Below are 16,290 nucleotides of genomic sequence, written 5' to 3'. Positions count from 1 at the left end.
AAATTGATTTCTCTTTTATTTGAGAATCGTGAAATCTATCTAAGACTTTTTTTATTCGATAATTTGATTTAAAGAGAATTGGACTAAAAGTACCTTATTTAGAATTTTTCTTAATAAAAATTCCAATAATTGTTTCTTCATTTAAGGATCAATAACTTGTTCCAGAATTTTTAGAACCCCTTACTGGTGGTTTGTTAAAACATTTAACCCATTCATGTCTATTATTGCTTTTCAATAGTTATTTGCATTTTTGCATTCACAATCTTCAGGTTCACGTTCTGATTGTGAATCAGAAGATTCAAATGAAATAATTTTATTTATTTCATTTGATGTATTACTTTTAGACTCTTCTTCTTCTTTAGAAGTGTTGTTTAGCATAGGCTTTGCTAATTATTTTCTTAAAGAATCATCAATTTTTAATTCATTTAGATTTGCTCTAGTCGAACATCTAGAAGCATAGTGGTTTGCCACACTTGTAACATTTTACATCTTCATGCTTAACTTTTCTCTTAGCTTTATTTTCCTTATTTTTTCTTTTATGATATTTTTTATATTTCTTCTTAGAAGATTTATAGGGTTTCGAAGAATGCCTCTTCTTTTATGTTAAACTTTCTTTTCAGTTGCATATCATATGCAAAGTGATCACAAAATTCTTTATGTGAGCCTTTGTTTATTTATTTGATTTCTTAGCTTTAAGTCATTACATAAAGCTAACCCTTCATGGACATAAGTATTAATTAAATGTCCATAAGTATATTGATTGTAATTTATAGACACCATCATTTTTATTCCTACTAGTTTTCCTAACCTTTTCTACAAATAGATGAGGTAACCCATCTATAAATTTCAATTTCCAATGTTCAAAATTGAAATATGTCAATTGTATAACTCTAGATAAAAACATATCCTTATACAATCTAAAATGTGTAAGGGTTGGACATCTTGGATTTTGAAGTAAAGTTTTAATTATTTCTCCTAAAGGTACTCTATATCCTACAAAAATTTGTAAGATCATAAAACATAATGTATAGACAATATCCTGCTCAATGGTCGTAACAACCATTTGAGACTTGAATATTCCTATATTATAAATTTGTTTAGGATTAAGCAGCCATACTATGGCAAACACACGCCATCTTGGCAAAAAATAAGGCAAAACACAACCATCCTAGTGACTTAGTCGTGACGACTAGATTAATGTTATCATTTGATGACATAATCTCAATATGAATATTTCTAAGCATATAAATTTACTTTACTAGGAACACGAAGACATCACCAAACCTACTTAAGCCCGACATTGCTAATTCTAGTAAAGTAAATTTATAAGCTTAGAAGTATTCATAAGTATGGTACCTGCCTAATCTTAAGTTTACTTTAATATTAGTATGAATACTTTTTCAAAAGCATGGAACCTACCTAGCTTTGGGGCCTATTTTTCATATACAATACCCAATGTCATTGTATTAATTTTCATTTTTGTAGTTTTCTCAAATTTAAGGTTAAGAAATGAGAAGCTGCTCATGGCTCGGCTTAAGTGCTTATTTTAACTCATAACCGAAGTAGGGTTACCAAAAATGCTATGGTACCATTTGGATGACACCCAAAACCCAGTTTTCAACTGTGTTTTGGGTGTTAATTCGATTTTCAACCCAAAATCTAGATTTTGGTGTGTTTGGGTGACACGTGAAAATGGATGGAATTTTTAGTTTTTCTTTTGCATTTTTAAAAGAGGTCGGTCATTTTCCGGCCTCCCTTTTTAATTTTTTATGGTGTTTCAGCCATTTTTCGATCAAAAAATGACTGAGATGGTGTTGTCTTTCATAAGCGACACCATCATGTTTCCTGTTTCAAAAATGATTTTCTGAAAAAAGTGTTTCCCATTCACTTATAGGGCATGTTTGGATGACAGGGGGAACAACCAGGTTCCTGAACTGAAATTACAAGGTGTTTGGGTGACAAACCCCAACAAAAAAATGAGGCCAGCCATTTTCGGGCTAGCCACCGGCCGAAAAATGGTCAAAATATTAAAAAAACAAGCTAAAAATGAAACAAAAATGAGGCCAGCCATTTTTCTGGCTACCCACCAGCCAGGGGCGAAGCTAGGATTCATGTGAGGGGGGGGGGCAAATAGGGGTGTAGAAAAAAAAATTATTTGTGTGATAGTCGGGGGTTCGGGGGCAGCGCCCCCGAAAAAAAATTTGAGATAAAATAAAAAATGGCTACAATTATTAATAAAAATCTATTTCATATGGACAAATCAAACTATTTGATGCAGTAAGGGCTGGGCTAGGACTGGGCTGGGCTAAAAAATGGATAAAAATCTATTTCATATGAAATCAAGGCAGGGCTAGGACTGGGCTTTTAATTTTTTTTTTTTTAACTGTTTGGGGAGGCAGGACCAGTCCAGCCCCCCCTAGCTACGCCTCTGCCACCAGCTGAATTTTTTTTTTTGGAAAATGCCAAGAAAATTATGAGTAATGTGTTTCTCATACTAAGTGAAACACATTTCTCTCATGTTTTCCAAGCGTTTTTCTTTTGTGGGACACATGTTTCTCATGTTTGGTTTCATTAATTTATCATGTTATTAAGGCTTTTCTTTTTTTTTAAATGTTTCCCATACGTTTCTCAGAGTTCTTTTCTTGATTCATTTCATGTTTCCTGTTTTATATGCGTTTGAAAAACCTCATTTTCTGTTTTGCATTTCCCTTTTTCATTTTTCTTTCTAGCAACCTTGGGCAGAACACACAAGAAACAACTTGTGTGGTAGGAGCAGCTAGTGCACGTCACCTTGTGTTGGGATGTTGCTGGTTCAAAACCCAATGGTATAGTTGTAAGGGTCTGCCTAACCCCAGTTGCCTTTCAACAAAAACACACACACAAGGAATATGTGTTAGACTCAAGTTGGTTTGTATAACAACATTAAGTAACAACAGATATAGGGAGCTCCACGTGGTTGGTAGGAGCTGTCAGTGCACGTCTCCTTGTGGTGGGACGTTGCAGGTTCAAACACCAGTGGTACGATGAATAGTAACTGGTGGGCAGAGCCGTACCTGTGTTTTATGGGGCCTGAGGCGGAGGGAAAAAATGGGCCCCCTATTAATGGTAGGAGTTTGGGGGCAGCGCCTCCAATTTTTTTTTAAAGAATAAAAATAACAATAAAATTTGCATTCACATTAAATAAATATAATATTCCAAATATTTATATTATATTAAATAAAATATATAAAATATTTATATAAACTACCTAAACAATACTCATTGGCCTTAAAAATGGGCCCCTAATTTTTTTTGGGGCCTACGGGCCTGAGGCCCAAGCCTCATTGGCCTCTTTACAGGTCCGGCTCTGCTGGTGGGCATAGTGACAAATATCGCGAGATTTATGAAAATCTCGCTATAATATCATGAGAAATTGCCTGAAAGTTTAAAACAATAATTTCTTACAAGATTTTTAAAATATCTCAAGATTTATGAAAAAACATAAATACCGTGATTTAAACATGATATTTACATTTTAAACAGCTATTTATCATGAAAAACTATGTATTTTTATTTCTAAATAATTTTTATAGTTATTTTCTTATAAAATTTTTTTTTTATATTTTTAATTAATTTTTTATTGCTGAGATTTTGCCAAAAAATGTGAGATTCATGAAAAAATTTCAATTTCTCGTACGTTTTTTGAAAAACAAGATTTGCTGAAAAAAGCCTTTGTCACTATGCTGGTGGGGGTCTGCCTAACCCCAGCTTGCCTTTAAAAAAAAGTATCAACAAATATATATATTTTTGATACGTTTTAAGAGAAAAATATTGGCTACACTCATGTATAATCTCGTAGATGCGAGATTTTTTTTTTGGCCAATGTGACCCCACAAATTTGTTTTGCATAGTCGACTTACAAGAAAATACAATATGAATTGGGGGGTTAGATATAAAAATATGATCTTTTGATATTTAAGTTCCAAAGAATCAGAAACAGCTAAATTTTGTATCCCTTAAAAAATCTACACCACCACCAAGGGATGATGCAAAACATGTTTTTGATTAAGCAAATCATATAGATCACTTTCATAGGCCTTGATTTACAAAAAAGTCAGAAAATGTGAAGGAATGAGTGATTTTTACTAAAGGGTACGGTACACTCCAAGGTATTCAATCTTTTTCTCATTTTAAGTAGGGCTGGTAAACAAGCCTAACCAGCGAGCTTGAAGTGTTCAAACTTGGCTCATTCTTATGGTGAGCCAAGCCAAATTTGAGCTCTTAATCAAACCAAGTTAAACAAGCCAAGTTTGCACTTGCTTGTTTATAGAAAAAAATACATTGTTTTTTGGGCTGAAAGAAATGAGATTAAAAAAAAAACATGTAAAATATATTTCTTAGTATCTAATGAGCTTATATAAGTTGAGCCCAGTCAAATAAGTATTGTTCATGTTCATCTTGCCAAGCTTATTTTAGGGGCTTGAATGATATCTTTACAAGCCTAACATGAGTCGAGCTATGATAGGCTTGGCTTGTTTACCAACCCTAATTTTAAGTGCATTGAATAATGCATTTTTTTGGTAAATGAGCCGAGTTTGCGCTTGCTTGTTTATAAAAAAAAGTACATTGTTTTTTAGCTAAAAGAAATAAGATTACAAAAAATGTAAAAATATATCTAAAATATATTTCTTACTACCTAACGAGCTTATACAAGTCGAGCAGAGCCAAGTACATATTGTTCATACTCATCTTTCCGACCCTATTTTACGAGCTTGAACAAGATCTTTACAAGCCAAACATAAGTCGAGCCACGATCGGCTTGGCTTGTTTACCAGCCCTAATTTTAAGTGCATTGAATAATGCATTTTTTTGGTAAATGAGCCGAGTTTGCGCTTGCTTGTTTATAAAAAAAAGTACATTGTTTTTTAGCTAAAAGAAATAAGATTACAAAAAATGTAAAAATATATCTAAAATATATTTCTTACTACCTAACGAGCTTATACAAGTATAGCTGAGCCAAGTACATATTGTTCATACTCATCTTTCCGAGCCTATTTTACGAGCTTGAACAAGATCTTTACAAGCCAAACATAAGTCGAGCCACGATCGGCTTGGCTTGTTTACCAGCCCTAATTTTAAGTGCATTGAATAATGCATTTTTTAGGTAACCAAGCCGGGCTCAGTTTCGCTTAGTTCGGGGCACGTGAAGAGCCAAGCTCGGCTCGGTCCACACATGGTCAAGGTCGGCTCGTTAAGGTCGTTGACCAGCCCGACCCTCGTTTTCGATATATAAAAAACGAGTTCTTCGTCTCCTCTTGTATTAAAACAGACGAAGTTGGCCGGATTCCGAGTTTCCGTCCGGTGATTGACGGCGATTTTTCGGAGAAGAAGGAAAGGTATGCGTTCCTCTGCTCCAATTTACTTCTCCTTTTCATCAATTTCTTTTTTTGCTCGAAAGTTGAAGAATTAGAGATTTCTTTCGACCGCTATCGTGATATTGATTCCGTCCGGCGAGATTTTGTCCTAAGTTTATAATCCTTAATGGATACGCTCTCGATCCGGATTCTGATGGTCTTCCGGCTGAATCCACGCGATGGATCTCGATTTTTTGGGATAGGAGCTCTGCAATATCGTGATCTGCGCGCTTTTGGGTTTTTTTCTCATGATTTAATGTTTTTTCACGGCAAAAAGCCATAGTTTGTGTGCCGATCTTGGTCTAACTTCGGGTTTAAGATGATTTTAGGCTTTCTGGATTTGAATCCTGTCCTTAAGAGTGCACAATCACAGTTTGATGATGTCATTACGTTCTACCGGTGTAAGGTCATATGGCCATAAGTGACTGTTGGAGTGACTATTCCAATAGTCACGTTCCAAGAGAAGTGTCTCTTGAACAGACACATTTTAAGAGAAGAGTCTCTTGAGGGATGAAGGGATTTTTCACAGGGGTTGTGTCCCCAAGCTTGCTCTTCTTTTTCTATAAATGCAAGTGAAACAGTGTATCGAAAAACAACACAAAATACCCAGCAATTCATAGCAAGTAAAGAAAGAGAGTTGACAGTTCGGACCCCCTTGGCGATTTCGAGAGTAACTGTGAGGCCTTCATCCCGCCCGCTGTAATTTCGGATCTTTGCGAAGTCGCTTCCCAACATTGGTATCAGAGAGCTAGGTTGTGCGGGCATGACAGATCCCTGTCAGTGAAAGTGTGCACGCCGGTATTTCTGCATCACCATCGTCATCGCCGGGGAAAAAGAAAAACAAATAATTCAAACAGGAAAATAAGCGATTAAGGTCATTGAAGATTTTTTTTTTGTTTGAGAAAACTCAGTTTATCAGGATAAATTTTTTTTTTATTGTCGGACCAACTCTGGCTTGCGTCGAAACCGCGCACACCCAAATCGGGTTTTAGTGGTTTCCTCCATCCTATAGGGTTGCTGTCAGAAAACCCAAAACGTAGCAGGCGACTAAAGAAAGTCGGGCCAACGTTGGTACGGGTTGATCCGGCGAGCCATTGTCGGAAAAATCGCAGGCGGTGGCAGCCGCTAACGCCCAAACGGAATAGGAACCGGCAACTCAGCGAAAATCGCACCCGGTTGCAACCCGTTGCCGGAAAAAGCATATGGTTTCCGCCCGTTGCCGAAAAAAAATGAAAAAGAGGAAGGAGAAGGGGGGAAGAGTAGAGCCTTACCTGTGCGGGCTGGAGGAACCTGCATAAGGAACCCTTGTCGGAGATTCCAGCAACGGCGGGCTCCCTCTTCTTCTTCAGACTGTCGGGGTTAGTCGTCGGGTACTGCAGAGTACGACGACCGCCGCATAAGCCGTCTGCAACATCGTGCAACGGTTGCCGGACAGGATGCCTGTAGCGGCGTGCATCGACCGCTGGTCACCCGGTCTCAAGCGGCATCCCACCGCCAGTTGATAGCCGAGTGCTATGAGCACTCGCTGGAACACCGACCGAACCCCCCTTTTTCCCTCTACAAAGGCATCAAACACGAAAAAGAGGAAGGGGAAAGGGTTTCTGGTTACCTGAGAATCGTCGACAGGCCGGAGGGAATCGCCGAAAAAATTGAGCACTGCTTCGACGGGCAGCGGCGGCGGCCCTTCTCTGAATTTTTTTCCTGAACCTTTCTTTTAACGAAAAGGAACCCTAATCGGGTTCCTCTTTGTTTTAACATATAAGGTAAAAAAAAAAGGTTTCATAATAAACCTAAAATTTTATTAAAAATTCTGAAAAAGGGGTTACCTTTTCTTGAAAAACAAAAAAACCGTTTCTTATTTTTCAAAAGGGTGGTTCCTTTCTTTTTTGTTAAAATCAGAAAATCTCTTAATTTCGGAAAGGCATTGATTTTCTCTAAAATTATAGAAAGAGGATCAAACCTTTCTATTTAACTCAAAATTTCTATTATGAGGTTTTTATTTTCAGTTTTGCTTAAAAAGGCTTTTGCCTTTCTAAAAATTGTAGAAAAGTGTCTGAACTTTCTGATTAACTCAGAAAATTTGCAGAAACAGGTTTCTGTGTTTTTGTTTACACATAACCCCTCTTAAATATTTCTGAAATTGCAGAAAAGTGGTTTTGAGTTTCAGAAAACCACCAATTACTTATCTTTGTCAAAAAGTGCTTAAATTTAGCAATTTTTGTGAGTTTCTTGCATACTTAAAGATCGTATTGCATGATAAACTAGTTTAGAAAGATTAAAATTAGTTTTAGTTACAAATATCAGTTGAAATATACTTTATTAATTCTTATATTTGTTCATAATTAGGAAAATGGCAAATCGAATAGTCATGGCTGAGTTGTCCAAAATCGAAAAACTCAATGGGACGAATTTTGGAATGTGGAGAAGAAAAATGGAATATCTATTGACACATGACAAGACCCTATACGTATTGAACAATGCAAAATTTTCATTAACTGATAAATCAACTGAAGAAGAGAAGAAAACTTACAAGTTTATTGAAGACGATCAACTTGCTCGAGTAACTCTTCTAACATTTAGGCAAGATGATCTCATCCGAGTATTTGAAGTTTTTGACACTACAAAGAGGATGATGGAAGAAGTCAAGAAAAAATATGATATGATTTCAGAAACCCATATTCAACTTCCTCTAAAGCAGTATAACTCTTGCAGGATGAAAGAGTCGGATAACGTAGTCGATCATGTGAATCAAATGCTGGTAATGGCTAAGGACTTAGCCATAGCAGGAAATGATATTTCCGAGCGCATGCAAATTTTCACTATATTAAATAGTCTTCTTCCAACATGGAAGATGGTGTCGATTGCCATGAGGTTAAACTAGAAAAGCCTTACTCTAACAGAGCTCCCTCTTCAATTAGCTCTTGAACAAGAGCACATGTCAAAAGACAAAAAAGAAGAAGTTATGAATACTCAAAAATCCTTTCCAGCAAATTCTCACAAGTTCAAGCCTAAAGGCACATTCTTCAAGAAATTTAAGAAGAATAAATTCAATAAGAAGCGTCCAGTGCAAACCAAGAACTCCAAGACTACAATCATGGGAGCATGTTTCTCTTATGGAAAAGTTGGGCATTTCAAGAATAATTGCCCAAATAGAACCAAGAAAGAGACTCCAGGAAAGCAAATAAACAGAGAACGAGAATTAGTATGCACTGTATCTGAATCATTGATCGCAGATAATGATCTCCTAGGGTGGTGGATAGATTCAGGAGCGACGCGATGTGTGTCTAAGACAAAGGAAAGACTTGTGGAAATGAAGGAGTTGAAGTCTAGAGATCATAAGGTGTATATGGGAAATAACACCTATAATGATGTAGTTGGGATAGGGACCTATAAGCTTCAGGTAGAAGGGACCAGTCTCCTCTTAACAAATGTACTTTATGTACTTTCCATGAGACGAAATCTTTTAGCAGTGACAGATTTTGTTAAAAAGGGCTTCGAAATCCCCTTTCGGGGTGACAAGGTCACTATTGAGAAAGATGGAAAAGTGAAGCTCAAGGGTCGCTATGATGCTGACCATGGTCTTTTTCGTCTTAATGTAACTCATCTGCAAGTAATGCAATGAATATTTCTGGTTATATTGCTGTGCATTTAATGTAGATGCATATTTATGGCATTTAAGGTTAGGGCATGTAAATATCAATAAAATGAAAAGAATAATTCGCATGGGTTTATTACCTTTCCTTAAAAATATAAAATTTGAAAAGTGTGAACCATGCATATCAGGAAAAAATGACAAGAAAACCCTTTCCTAAGGAAAGTAGGTCATGTGATTTGTTAGTTTTGGTACACACAGATATTTGTGGACCTTTAATCGTAAAAACACATGAAAGAAAATCATATTTTATCACATTTATAGATGATTACTCTAGGTATGGATACATATACCTAATTTCTAAGAAATCAAATGCTCTAGAAAAGTTTAAGGCATACAAACATGAACTTGAAGGATTATTAGGAAAAAAAATCTAGGTTATCAGATCAGATAGAGAAGGTGAATATAACTCTGATGAGTTTAAGACCTTCTGCACTGATAATAATATAACTCCTCATACAACGATGCCTACGCCACAACAGAATGGTGTAGCAGAACGAAGGAATAAAACTTTAATGGATATCACAAGATCCATGTTGGCCCATGCAAATCTTCTCAAGAAATTCTGGGGAGAAGCAATTTGCACTGCCATGTATATCCTGAATAAGGTTCTTTTTAAAGTTGTAGAGCTTACTCCCCATGAATTATGGACTGGTAGGAAGCCAAACTTGAGTTATTTACGAAAGTGGGGGTCACCTACTCATGTGTTAATTTTTAGTCAAATGACAGACAAGTTAGATAGTAAAACTATCAAATGCATCTTCATGGGATACCCAAAGGGATATCGTCTATATAATCCTGAAAAATGATTTATAGAGAGTAGAGATGTAAAATTCTTAGAAACTCAAGAAAGCATTTACGATCCTGAAGATGATGATGTCTTTCTGGATATCATAAATGATCCTGGGATACCCATTCAAGATCTAGAGCATAACGATCCAGTTGTGAATAATGAACAAACTTCACAACCAATAATTGGACAAAAAAGAACAAGAACTCCTCCATCGTATTTGAATGATTATTATACATTCTTGGGTGATGAATTATGTTATTCCATGAATTTGGATGAAACTCTTGATAACTTGAGTTTTGAAGATGCGATTGCTTTTAATGAGTCTGAACTCTGAAAGGAAGCAATGAAAGATGAGTTGGACTCTATAGAAAAGAATGGAGTTTGGGAACTAGCTACCTTGCCTAATGGATATAGAGCAATTGGTAGTAAATGGGTTCTCCAAACTAGCATCTATTCGTATTATGTTGGCTTTGGTAGTTTATTTTGATCTTGACCTATATCAAATGGATGTGAAAACGACCTTCTTAAATGGTGAATTAAATGAAATTATTTTCATGCAGTAACCAGAAGGTTTTGAAACTAAAGGTCAAGAAGATAAGGTATACAAGTTAAACAAATCCTTGTATGGACTTAAGCAGTCATCAAGACAGTGGTATTTGAATTTTCATAATGCTATAACCAAATTGGGTTATGAGGCAAATAGTCTAGATCACTGTGTATATGTCAAGAAAAGTGAGAGTAAGTTTACTGTGTTATCCCTATATGTTGATGATATATTAATTGCAGGGAATGACATAGACATGATAAGTTTGACTAAATCATGGTTAAATTCTCGATTTGAAATGAAGGATATGGATGACGCTTCATATATGTTTGAAATTAAAATCCAGAGAGATAGAAAATCAAGATTGCTATGTCTGAGTCAAGGATGATATTTCGACCACATTCTAAAGAAATTTAGGATGGAAAGTACCAAGGCAAAAGGTACTCCTGTAATAAAAGGCCAAAAACTAAGTAAGAATGACTGTCCAAAAGATGGGCAAGAAAAGTTGAATGTTCTCTATACTCAGGCAATTGGAAGCTTGATGTATGCAATGCTTTGTACTAGACCTGACTTAAGCTTTGTTGTAAGTCTAGTAAGTAGATATCAAAGTAACCCTGAGATCTCTCATTGGGAAGCAGTGAAGAGAATTTTTTGATATCTAAAAGGAACTAAGGAACTTAAGCTATGCTATCAATAAGATAGTTTAAAGCTTGTAGGATACTCAGATGCTAACTTTGCTGGTGATAGAGATGAAGCAAAGTCCACCTCTGGTTATATATTTATGTTAGGAGGTGGAGCAATTGCATGGTCTTGCAAAAAACAAGGGCGTGTGGCACAACATACCCAGGAAGCTGAGTATATAGCTTGTAATATGGCGGTCACATCTGGTGTGTGGATAAATCGTTTCTTAAATGAGTTGAAATTGAACATTCCAAAAAATTCAGTTCAACTATATTGTGACAATAAAGCTGCTATAAGACTAATACAAACAAGAGTAGATAGCTCTAAAAGTAAGCATATTGAAGTTAAGCATCAATATATTCATGATATGCTTATGAAAAAGAAAATAGCAGTGAACTATGTTCCTTCAAGTGACATGGTAGCAGACCCGCTAACCACGACAGTCACTGAGGATGTTTTCACTAGACATGTAAGTCAGATAAGACTCAGATATGTCTAAGTGATAAATGAGTAAAGATTACTCAGAAAGTGTGTATGCAAGGTTCCGGTTGAGGGCAAGCATATAAACACAAAGGTAACTAAAGATTACTCAGAAAGTGTTTATGCAATGTTCTGGTTGAGAACAAGCATATAAACACAAGAAGTCCCTTATGGCCAAGTGGGAGATGTAAGGTCATATGGCCATAAGTGACTATTTCAACAGTCACGTTCCAAGAGAAGTGTCGCTTGAACAAACACACTTCAAGAGAAGAGTCTCTTGAGGGATGAAGGGATTTCTCCTAGGGGTTGTGTCCCAAAGCTTGAACTCTCTTCTTTGTCTATAAATGCAAGTGAAACAGTGTATGGAAAAACAACACAAGATACACAACAATTCATAGCAAGTAAAGAAGAGAGTTGAGAGTTCGGACCCCCCTTGGCGATTTCGAGCGTAACTGCGAGGCCTTCATCCCGCTGCAAATTCGGATATGTGCGAAGTCGCTTCCCAACAATCAGACCATTTTCTTTAGGGTTTTTTATTCTCCGTTTAGTGTTTCCAGGGCTTCTGCGATGGGAATCCTCACTATGACGTCGATCACCACCCATTCTACATGGAACAGGATTATTGCGACGGTTGCTGATAGTAGATCATTATTTATCGTGATCGTTGACATTGTCATCGTCATTCTACTGTGCATTACAGACTTCGGGGATATAATCACATGTACTCACCCAGTTTTGTGTCTAGGTTTCATCTTGAATCCTTAACTAGAGTTTATTTGTATCGATCTTGATCTGCCTTGGGTGTCACTCTGACTTTAGTGTTTGTAGACTAGAATCGGGATCCTGATGGTGCACAATGCATGTTCATAGTGTCATCCATTCTACCTCTTAATTTAGGGTTTTTTGTTATTTTTAGTTTTTTCTATGGTATCATGTTAGTCATGGCCCGTTCATGGATTGTAATTATCGGTACAATTTTGAGAAGTAAATTACTGTCAGAATATTTCTTGTCATAACCTAGAGATGTTATCCTGCTTTGTCTGACTAGTTTTATTTGTAAATTTTCATTTTCGAAACCTTCCATGCTGTATGGTAATGCTATTGTTGTTGTTGTTTTTGTTTTAACCATTTTAGATGGATTGGCAAGGGCAGAAGCTTTCAGAATATCTGATGCAGTTGATGTTAGGGGTCTTTGCCACTGTTGCGTTTATCACTGGTTACGTGATGAGTTCATTCCATAACATGCTCATCATCTATGCAGCTGGTGTTCTCCTGACCATGCTGGTCACTGTTCCCAACTGGCCTTTCTTCAATCGCCATCCACTGAATTGGTTGGATCCTTCAGTTGCTGAATTGAACCAGAGGCCAAGTGTTCAACCTCCAAACCCCAAAAAGAAACCTGCCAAGGGCCAGCAAAAGTAGAAAATTAAGGGGGCTGTAAAGTTTTTGTAGGGCTTCTTCACTTTACATGTTTTGGACAGGGTGACAGTTTTCCATTTCATTTCTCTGTTTCTTTTCTTTTGATTGAAGCCAAACTCTAGAAATGGAAATGCTAGTAGACATGATTCACTTATTCTATGCGTTTCATCTCTTGATGCATCTTTTTTCTGATTTGTTAACTGTTTTTTGATGTTGTGGTGAAGATTAGTGCTTTCAACTATAAAGAGATCCATGATCCTGATTTTTGAATTCATAATGCGATGTTTGCAATCCTAGTTCAGTGGCTCTTTGTTGATTAATAATTGCTAGTGTTGTAATGAATACTGATAACTTGGTGAGTTTCAAGACCTGGGAGCAGTACAAACCTATCACAAGGCCTCAGAACAAGTCATCCATAGAATTGCTAAACTTCTGGTTCTATGTATAATTATATATAGCTTTGTACCTATTAATTTGATTCTCCATAATAAGACCTAAGAAGTTTTATTGTGCTATTATTTGTATCTGGTGATTCTCCATGGTAATAAGTTTTATTGTGCGGTTACTTGTATCTGGTACTCCTGATGCACAATAAAATGTCTCATTGACGAGTAAGCGGTATTTGAATCTGACATTGACAAGAAAGTCATGTCACCCAAACACACACACCAAGAGTGGATTATTCCCTATTGAGTGCCTGTTTGTTTGGACTTTGGATGATATCTGCTATATATTAGGTTGTGGCTTTAAGCTAGAGAAACGTTAGGTACCAGCATAAGGAGATCTTCAAGCAGTATAGTATACTCGAAGAGCTCATGGCAGCATACCTAGGGTCTTTATCTCATCCTCCGGTCCACGTTCATGCTGCTTTTTCTGGCCACCCAAGACTTTTAGTGGCATTATCAAGAGATCCTGATTGCTATTCAAGGATATACTGTTCCTTTAATAATTACATTTAGCAAACTTGGGCTTACCTATGAGCTTAGCCCGATCACAATGTTGTTGGTTCCCATGGTAAGCTTTGAATGCTTACCAGCAGTTATCACCTGTGCATGTGGTGGCAAGTTATCATATTCACATTCATGTGAAGTAGCGCAAGGATGGACACATTAATCGATGGTCAAACTATAAAAGCATACAAGACCATTTGGATAATTTTTGTCCATCCAATATCGTTGCTTGTTCTCATGTGTATCTTCTTGCAATTGCACAGGATTGATAGTTGGTTGAGCCATCTTCAGTGGACTGCATTGTTTATCTTGTCTATCAATTTTCCTTGCTTGTACATGCATAGAGTTAAAATAAGCTACCACATGCATTATATGACAAATCTCAAACCCTACCACATGATGAGAATGCCTTATTATTTTTGGATAATTATGGATTATTTATGCTGGACTTTAGACTGTAAATCTATCACATGACACAGAGGAAGAGGAGAAAGATGATTTTAATATTTGTAGAAAATATTTTCTCTAGGGCTTATAAAGCGGATTAAGGGAAGAAAGAAGATAACCTGCAGAAATTTTGAGAGTGTGAAGGACTGTGCGGTTACTGATAGATGGCTTGTCATTTGTTTCAACTGTCATCCATGGTAAACTGGCAACATTTTGTGCTGGTCCATTCTTGATGTGTGCTGTGTGGCATTTGCAGGTAGTTGTATACCTATTACTTTGGATCTTTAAATCTTAGCATTTGATGTTGATAATTAAGTTTTAGAGATGTGGGATTGCGCATCAAGTTGGTCTGCCAACATTTTGCACCCAGCCTATTGAGATGTGGGATTGCGCATCAAGTTGGCTCAGTGAATCCACTCTCACTCGTTGTTTCTGTTGCTTCTTCACCCACACTCGGCAGCAGCACTCAATTACAACCAGTTAGTAGTGCCTAACTGCCTACTTCCCCATATAGAGTGAAAAGGGGAAGCCTAAAAACTACCATTAAAGCAGCCCAAACAAAGCCCATTTTATCCTACTGATGATGGAGTCGACAAAAGTTTAAAATGAAAAAATATCAGCACCAAAAAACTCGTGAGAATTTGATTTTTTTTAAATATTGCATTTTTAGCAATTTATTTTTATTTTTATAAGAATATGTATATATACTATTTAAAAATAAAAACTACATGGTTTTTCATGATAAATAGCTGATAAAAACATAAATATTGTGTTTAAAACGCGATATTTATGTTTTTGATGAAAAACTCACGAGATATTGAAAATATTATGAGAAATTACCGTTTTTAACTTCTGCGTAATTTCTTGCTATATTTTTGCGAGTTTTTCATAAATCTCGTGAGATTAATAAAAGAGTAATGACACACTTGACCTAGGACTGAATAAAAAACTCAAGTCTGCATCATGTTATATTGCCAGTTGTGCAACATTTTAGTTTTAACAGATAGGTTTGAGCGATTTAACTAAGAGAAAACCTTTAAAACCTTGCATGTGGTAGTGAAGTGCTTCCGGGACTTATTTCTCAAACTCACGAATATATAGGTTAAGATGTCATTTTCCATCTTGAGTTTGGATTTTTTTTTTATCATTCCTTCGATCTCTGTCCTGTCAAGTCTATCTATTAGTCTATGTTACAAAGATACGGGTATCGTTCAACATACAAAGAGGTTTTAATGTGAAAGAGGGCACATCTTTTTTTATTATTTTTTAACCAATAAAAAATTATATTTTTGACATGTGAATATTTAATGTATATTTTTTGTCAAAATATTATGAGGGTACTGAGATGAAGGCACCAGATCAAACCCTGCCGAGGCAAGCAAAGGCGTAGCTAGGAGGGGCAGGACTTGGGCTGTAGCCCAGTCCTGCCTCCTGAAACAGTTAATTTTTTTTTTTTTTAAAAGCCCAGTTCTAGCCCAGCCCAGCCCTGATTCCATATGAAATAGATTTTTATCCATTTTTGTAGCCCAGCCCAGCCCTGACTGCAGCAAATAGTTTGATTTGTCCATATGAAATAGATTTTTATTAATAATAGTAGCCATTTTTTATTTTATCTCAAAAAAAAAAAAATTCGGGGGCGCTGCCCACGAACCCCCGACTATCACACAAATAAATTTTTTTTAGCTACACCGCTGTTTGCCCCCCCCCCCCCCCCCACATGAATCCTAGCTACGCCCCTGGGCGCTTATAGGTGGGCCAGGTAAGGCAGGGTGGTCGTAGACCCCACCTGCGGTTTTCTTAACTTCGGCGAGGGTTCCTCATCATAAAAAAAAAAATTTAAATAATTCCATATGCATCATTGTCCGTGTCAGCACGTCATAGCATGTTCAGTCGTGGCCTAAATGGTGTGTCCCTGTGAGGCTGTGACATGG

At 36.6% G+C, this 16,290-nt stretch overlaps 1 pseudogene across 1 annotated transcript; it reads left to right on the top strand.

Annotated features, from left to right (window-relative positions):
• The first annotated feature begins 5,293 nt into the window (after nt 1-5,293).
• Nucleotides 5,294-13,162, top strand: LOC149851359 (signal peptidase complex subunit 1 pseudogene; annotated as a pseudogene). Its single transcript, XR_016433386.1, has 2 exons — nt 5,294-5,375; nt 12,678-13,162. The product of XR_016433386.1 is annotated as a signal peptidase complex subunit 1 pseudogene (transcript).
• The last annotated feature ends 3,128 nt before the right edge of the window (nt 13,163-16,290 follow it).

This window comes from Nuphar pumila, chromosome 1 (genome assembly GCF_984573655.1).
Source record: "Nuphar pumila chromosome 1, dmNupPumi1.hap1.1, whole genome shotgun sequence".
Taxonomy (NCBI): Eukaryota; Viridiplantae; Streptophyta; class Magnoliopsida; order Nymphaeales; family Nymphaeaceae; genus Nuphar; species Nuphar pumila.
The sequence above is the reverse complement of the archived record's forward strand: the minus strand, read 5'-3'. Positions and strand labels throughout refer to the sequence as shown.